This window comes from Rhinolophus ferrumequinum, chromosome 12 (genome assembly GCF_004115265.2).
Source record: "Rhinolophus ferrumequinum isolate MPI-CBG mRhiFer1 chromosome 12, mRhiFer1_v1.p, whole genome shotgun sequence".
Classification (NCBI taxonomy): Eukaryota; Metazoa; Chordata; class Mammalia; order Chiroptera; family Rhinolophidae; genus Rhinolophus; species Rhinolophus ferrumequinum.
The window spans coordinates 55,483,311-55,491,297 of record NC_046295.1 but is presented as its reverse complement, the minus strand read 5'-3'; the positions used below and the strand labels follow the sequence as shown (position 1 = coordinate 55,491,297).

At 44.5% G+C, this 7,987-nt stretch overlaps 1 long non-coding RNA gene across 1 annotated transcript; it reads right to left on the bottom strand.

Annotated features, from left to right (window-relative positions):
• Positions 1-468: 468 nt before the first annotated feature.
• On the bottom strand, positions 469-5,137 carry LOC117031639 (uncharacterized). Its single transcript, XR_004424587.1, has 4 exons — positions 4,989-5,137; positions 2,978-3,045; positions 2,620-2,782; positions 469-1,922 (listed from the first exon to the last, which is right to left on the bottom strand). It is a non-coding gene; the product is annotated as an uncharacterized LOC117031639 (long non-coding RNA).
• Positions 5,138-7,987: the final 2,850 nt, after the last annotated feature.

Below are 7,987 nucleotides of genomic sequence, written 5' to 3'. Positions count from 1 at the left end.
GAGCTAGTGCTATGCTTGAAATGGTAAACGTGTGACAGGTTTTTAGCTTACATTTTTTTATGAACTAATGGTCACTCTTGCCTAAACAGTCCAGGCATGATTGACATATGACTGTCAATAAAAGTTAGAGCTATGCCCAACTGGCTCCATAAAAGAGCTGATGACCATCCCTCTGAGGCCATGACTGAGGCCATGACAGCCACACCAGACCCTGTTATTGAGTAAGTGAGAAGATACAGAAGGACCAGTTTCTTTGGGGACCACAGGCTGTCAGAATGTCTCCATCCTCCAGCGGATGTCTCCAAACCTGCCTGGAGGGGTAAGAAGCAGTGACCCCTCTCTGCCTTGCAACGCTTCTCTTTTTTCCCACTTGGTCTTGTGGGAAAGGGAGAAAGCATTAAAGCTTTCTGCTCTGGTTTTTGCTCATACTTTGTGAGTCTTTGCAAAAATCCATTTAGAGGACCTGTTTGTAATTCTAACTCTGGGACAATAAAGTTAGTCCTTAATCAGAGTCATACCCACCTTCCATTCGCTTTCCAGCGCTACTACCTACTCATTCTGTGTTACGACTCTCTCCCTGTACAGGCACCACACTTTCCCTTCCTCTGCTTCCATTTATAGCCAAATCTGACCATCCAGCAGGGAAAGGACCCATTCAAACCTCACCTTTCCAGGGAGCTTTCCGGGTTCTGCCTATCCTCATCTCTCTCAGGTCTGTACCGTCCTCTCAGCATTCTCTACTTTCTCTTAGAGGTATTGCTATGCCTGTCTTATCTCTCCTATTATATCAGGGATTTTCCCAGGAAGCAAGCTCAGTCTGAGACATGTGAGCACATCCCCTAGGCCACCGTACAATGTTGTTGACCAAATGTGACTGTCTACGGAAGAGCTATATTGTTTCCAGCCACATACTAGGTGCCTTACATTCATTACCCCGGTTAATCATTCCTGGGTATGTCATCCCATTTTGCAGATAATGAAACTGAGGCTCAGAGACATTAAATGACTTGCCCAGGTTTTGTTGTGGTTGTTCCACTCTCACTCCCCACAGTGTGAATTGAGGGGGGTAGGAGGAGACAGGAGTGCTGACGTGCTTAGGTGAGTAAACACTGCTTTAGAAGCACAGTCTTTTCCCACCCAAACATGTGTCTTAAATGCCTTTGAAAACCTTTAAAGCAATTCCAGGAAGGAGGGAGTAAATGTGAACAACACAGTTAAAATAGGAAGCCAGAAAGGAGATAGGGATACAAGAGTTTGGTTTTCTCCTGCTGGCCCTCCTCCATGTCTGAAGTTTGGTTTACAGGTTTGGGAAGAGAGAAGGGGGGATAGGGAGCTTCCAGATGGAGGAACTGGTACAACTAACAGCGTGGCCAACTTTGGGGAGATACACAGGCAAAGAAGAATTCTGCTGTGATTAACTCAGTGAAATCTCTCCATTTATCCCATTTAAAAGAGACCTCAGAAAAAATGTAAGTAGGTTGTTACTGCCTTCCGGATGTCTGACTGGTGTTTCTTGGTCATCCAGCGCATTCAGGCTATGTGCCACTTGACCTTGCGATGTCTCCTCCCTTTGAGCAGAAGTGTTGGTACCCCCACTTCATTAGGGAAATAGTGTGCTCCAAACGCAAATCTCCTAACCCGGAGCCACTGCCCCCTCTCAAGGCCTTCTGCACCTGCCCGTTCTCCTGGGCTCTGCTTCCCATCATATGACTCCAATCTGTACCTGCAGGGACCTGTGCAAGAAGAAAAGCCTCATCACTCTTGTTTTCCCACTCAGGATTGTTTCCCACTGGCTCTCGGAGTCCTGGGATTGATGCTTACTTGCTGTGGGCACTGGCCATCTGTCTTGACAGCAATAGTAAGAGAAAGAACAGTGGAAAATCCAGTTCACTACTTTCAAGCTGCATCAGAGGAAGGTGTGGCTGCAGAAACAAGACAGCTGTTTTAAAACGCGTGGTCCAGGTTTACTGTGCTAGGTGAACCACATCTAGAGTACTGTGTTCAGTTCTGGGTCTCACGCTTACATCCACTTAGGTTGACCAGGTTGCAAGCGGACTAGAAATAATATTCTGTGATGGGTACAGGAACGGTGGCTGTGGCAGTGGTGAATATCTAATCTCCAAAGGGCTGTCATGAGGCAAAGGAATGGGGTCCACTTGGCCCGAAGCTGGGGAGGCAGGACTAGTGGAAGGAATCTCTGGTCAGGTAGCTTTTAGTAAGAGGACCTGAGGCTTAGAACTTCCCAAAGATGGAATGAATGCTTCCCCTGGGTGCGTGCAAGCAGAGGTGGGGAGCATAGAGATTCGGGAGGGGTCAGGTGGGGGCAGGTGGGGCAGAGCTCAATATTACATATGAAATGATGCCCGTGGGGTTTTCATTGCAAAGATACAATCTGTCTTCTTATTTTGTATTTTCAATTCATGACTCAGGGAAACAACAGTCAGGAGATTTTTGGAATGGACAAGAGTCCAAAGTAACCAGTTGTAAATGACCCGGAAACCGAAGGAGTCCACATGAAGCAAATTTGCCTGCAATCAACATCATTCCTATTTTGAACATTCTTCCATCCTTAAACAGAGACTGTCATTTCTGGCTTCAGTCTCAGAAACAATAACATACCCTTAGGGCTTGTAATCCACACTGGAGAAACCATCAGCTCAGGCACTGAAAGCCATCTGAAAGAGGCGATATATCTCACTTGAATCAAGCAAACCAGCAATATTTACGGAGCACCTCGCTGGTGTAAGGCGAACCAAGATGGGTGAGATCTGGTCCCTGCCATCTAGGCACCAACAAGAGAGCAGAGGGAGAGAACAGGTTTGTGAAAAGCTTAATTACAACGTCACCTCTTCCAGCACTTTTCCAACCCATTGCAATTATTTGTTTAAAATTGCCAGCTGCCCTCTGTGAGTTCCCCAAGGACGGTAGAGTTTATTGGCAAAGACACAGCATTTGCACACAGAAAACCCGAGCTCACCTCCTCGCCTGGCCATGTGTCAGCTGTAACTTTGGACGTGTTGCTTTACTGCTCTATAGTTTCCTCATCTGAAAATGGAAACAATTATCGTATCGTTTATGATGTGAATTAAATTTAATGACACTCAATGCAATAACACTTAGTTTAAAAACACTTAGCACTGTAGCCTGATACATATGTGCTCGATAAATATTTGCTGCTGCTACTACTCTTACTACCACCACTAATGATAATAATATTGTGCGGTTACTCTTATGTAGGGGTTAGTTTCCACAGTGTGTTCATAAGGGGAAATCCAGACCCAATCAATGATACTGAAAAATCCCATCTTGCCTGTCCTCAGAAGCACACGCACTTTGAAAGGAATGGCTTGCATAGTGGCCAGCAATTTCCTCTCTCCCTCTCTCTCTCTCTCTCTCTCTCTCTCTCTCTCTCTCTCTCTCTCAAGGTTGGCCTACTTAAATTAATAACAGCTGATATATGATGAACACTTATTACATGGTGGGTACTGTTCTAAACCTTTAACCTACTTAATTTCATATCAACTAGATATAAGAACTAGTATTTTCTCTGTTACATATGCGTATGAGGAAACTAAGGGGAGGTTAAGCAACTTGTCCAAATAACACAGAGACTGGGACCCAAGCAGTCAGCTAGCTGGGCTCCAGAATACACACTCTCAACCACTGGGCCCAACTATCTCTCTTAAGATAAATAGGATATGATTATACCCTAATAGTCATGTCAGTGTGCCCAACCATTCATACAAATCCTGGAATACAGTAGGTGTTTGGTAAATGTTTGTGGAATGAATGAGTTTCACAAGTTCCTAGTGTAGGAAATATTACCATTGCACAAGAAATCCATATCTTCATAAATTCTCAGGCAGCAGAGAGGAAATGGGGCTGGGGTGAGGCCATCAGGGAGTGTCCCCATCTCAGCAGTCTCTTTGGTAGTCTCCGCTGATGTTTAGCCTGTTCCTAGCTTGCATCTCCATCCTTAATCCTCCAGGGAGCCAGCTCATTCCCAGCTCACACGGTCCCACAGCAAGCAGTCTTCATCCCATGCAGTTGTCATCTTGTGTCATCTTGGAGCCATCATGTCACCATCTTCTCCTCCTAGACACTGGGGATGATGATGTGAAGGGGGCAGAAAAAGGGGCTTCTAGCCATTATCACTCTTTGGAGAGACTCCAGTAAATTGATCTCTCTCTAACTGAGGTGAGAGGAGAGATGCAGAAATGTGTTCTCAAGGGTCACGAGTTCTCTCCAGGAATTTTTTTTTTTAATTTTTATTTATTTTAAGTGTGTTTTTCCAGGACCCATCAGCTCCAAGTCAAGTAGTTGTTTCAATCTAGTCGTGGAGGGCGCAGCTCACAGTGGCCCATGTGGGGAATCGAACCGGCAACCTCGTTAAGAGCACCTTGCTCTAACCAACTGAACTAAACAGCCGCCCCTCTCCAGGAATTTTTAAGTGCCGTGTTTTTGCTTCAATGATGACGTCACAAAATTTGATATTAGTATATTCTAGAGATTAAGGCTGCTAACTCTGGATGATCCAAATGCAAACCTTGACTTTGCCACTTGGCAATGTGTGCCCTGCATCTAGGTTCCTAGAGAATGTGAGAAGTGGAATGAGGCAAAGACGTTTTCTCCTTGACCTTCTTTTCCCTCCTTTCCCACCTAGGCATTTAGAGAACAAATTCTAGTTTGTATTTACAATTAGGTCCTTGCCTTTGGCGCAAGACTTCCTGGAAGAGGTAACACCTGAGCTGATACCTGAAGAATGAACGGGGATCCACCAGGCACATGTGTTATACAACCAGTACATTAATTCATACAGTGCCTGAGGTTGACGATGTATTCTATGCATTTGGTCCTGACAAATACTATTTGAGGTATGGTAGCAATATATAAATGTATAAGCAGCTGATCCTCATTATTCAGAGATTCCATATGTGTGAATTCACCTACTCATTGAAATGCATTCGTAACCTAAAATCAATACTCACAGCACTGTGACGGTCGTTTGCAGACATGGGCAGAGCGGTGACAAATTTGAGTTGCCTGTTGCACGCATTCCCAGCTGAGGTCAAGCAAGGCGGCACCTCTGCGTTCTGGTTTCAGCTCTCATCCGGCTAACAAATGGCCTTGTCCCAGGCTATTTAGTGCCACGCATTTTGGTGCTTTTTTTTTTTGTCAGTGATTTTGCTGTTTAAAATGTCCCCAAGCACAGAGCACAGGGAGGCGGTGATATGTGATATTTTGTCTTATAGAGAAAATACATGCATTAAATAAGCTTTGTTCAAGCATGAGTGACAGTGCTATCGCCAGGAGTTCAATGTTAATGAAGCAACAATCGTTTTACATAAGGTGTCTCTGTACAGAAACATACGTAAATCAAGGTTGTGTTTTGCAGTTGACGCACTGTGACCAGAGGCTCTCTGGAACCTTGCCCTGTATTTCTGCTAGGAGCTGAGTAGTTCATTATTTGTTAATACAGCATTCCCAGTGACGTGATAGAAAACAACTATCACAAATAATGAGAATACAGTGTAGACTGAATATATATACTTACTATATATATAAAAAATAAAATTAAATATTATATACTTAATACAACATAGAAAATAAAGGAATGGCTCAGAGAGGCTAGAGAATCTGCTCAAACAGCTGAGATCACACACCTCATGGGTGTTGGAGTTGGAGCTCGAACTCCAGTTCAAGCCCAGGCGCCATCCACTACCACCCCCGGCCCCTGGGGGGATTCAGAGCCCAAAGAGTTGTAAGAATGATTGCCATTTGTGGAGTTTGGGTGAGAACTCGCTCCAGATGTTTTCAGCCTCTTCTTTGCTATAGTTTTTTTCAATTTCCCTCCTGCCTTTTTTGTTTGCTTTTGGATTGTCTGTAATTACTGTGTCATTGCTTGGGAAGTCCTTCCAAACAAATGAATCTGTAGGTACCTCTTGCTGAAAAGTACAAATCTTTGCAATGAGGGATCTAGGGAAAAGAACAGGACAGTGAACCTGGGAGTCAACTCTAATTCAAATTCATACATGAGCCGGTGAGAATTCTCCTCCATTATTCTTGCTAATACTTTAAACACTGGAACAGGGCAGGTGAGAGGAAAGGAGTTAAAGGGACGTCTGCACCCGCCTTGACCCCACCCCAGCAACCATCACAAACCCTTGCGATTCTTACCCTTCCCTCATTGAGGAGCAGGGCCTCTTTGTAAGCATTTTCAAACAACCAGTGTCATTTTGTGGGAATTTAGATCCAGCATATCCTTTTTCACAGGTCCCACAATGCTTCAACGGTGCGCTGCCTTGAAGAGCTTGACAGGCATGACAGAGGAAAGGCAGGAGGGCGGAGGAAAAGACAGAGGATTAACAAGTGTCTTCTAAGTGGCATTTATGTTTCGAATTTCCTTTCCTTTCAAGAGTTGGTGTGCCAGTCAGGACTCTTAGTATAAACAACAGACCCACCCTGGCTCATTTGGATGGAAAGAGAATTTACTGAAAAATATTAGATAGTTCATAGAATCTCCATGACAGCCAAAGAGTGCAGTATAAAGGTAGCCAGCCAGCCAGGAAGTGAGATCACATCTTCAAAGACCCCCCCCACTGGCAATACTCTTGGGCATAGACACCATGGATTTCACCAAATGCGTTGAGCATTGAACACCAGAACCTCAAGCTCTGACACCCCCAAGGCCACACACCTCCACTGCCCTTCTGGTAAAAGGATGGGTTCTGAGTAGCCCTCCTTCCTCCTGTTCCACTTCTGAACTGAATTCTTCCATGGGTGCATCTGATTGGTGGAGCCCAGTTCATATGACTCAGGGACTGACCCTGTCTCAAACACAGACAAGATCAACTTGGTCACTTGCTGTGTGACCTCGGGGAAGTCACTGAACCACTCTGTTCTAGTTTCCTCATCTTTAGTATGGAGAGTTCAGCTTAGTGTTCTCTGAGGTGACTTTTAGCTCAGAAATGCTAGGATTTGGTAATTCTAAGCATCTGAGAATGTTTTATTTAGCACTGAGCCACCCCAGGAAGTTTGATAATATCTGATAATTTGGACAAGTCCCAGGAAAGGAACAGATCAGAGTCTCTGTTGGGTGCTGGAAGCCCACCTGATGGGAGTTTGTGTGTGTGTGTGTGTGTGTGTGTGTGTGTGTGTGGTGAAGAGCAAGGATGGGGGTGGATGGTGAGAGTATGGACACTTTTAGAACTAAAAGGAATTAAAGATTACTCAGCTCGCTTCTCTCTTTCTTCTCCCTCCCTCCCACCCTCCCTCCCTTCCTTTTTTTCTTTTCAGCTCACTTCAAACATGGAGCCTAAGAAAAGGAAATGATTAGTCCAAATTCACATAGCTAGTTAAAGACGGAACTGGGATTAGCATTAGTCTTCCTGCTTTCCATTCCAGTGTTCTTTCCCCTACGTTCCCCGTTGATCAACCGATTTTCTTTCCTTTCCTGTGCTAACTCTGATGAATCAGCAGTGGCTTCAGGAAGGTTCTCCCTTCATAGCTCAGTGGAAAAAGGCTACGATTAATTAACAATGTCTGTCATGGCCACAGAAGGGGAGCGTCGTTACCCAGGTTTTGTGGGCCTGACTTACCAGGCCTTCTTATAGAACCAGAGGCTCATTCGCGGTAGAGACCCAATAGGTGAAAGAAGGGTGGAAAAACTACGTAACTGGTTTTGAAAGTACCTAGCCCCAAATTAAGAGGTAGTAGTCAATGTATGCTTAGGGAACCACTCACACCGACCGTCAAAGTTTGCTAAGTAACACTGGGAACAAATAATACTGCAAACAGGATGTGAGAGATGGGGGCGAACAAGTTCCTAGAAAAGCAGACTGAGATAATAATTAAGTTAGAGACACACTGTACGACATACACCCAGAAGTTTTGGGGTATTTTTTATATTGTTCCAACTGTAATATCACACTACCTTGACTGAGACCATGAGATTTATTTATTTTGATGAACACAGTTTTATGTAAAA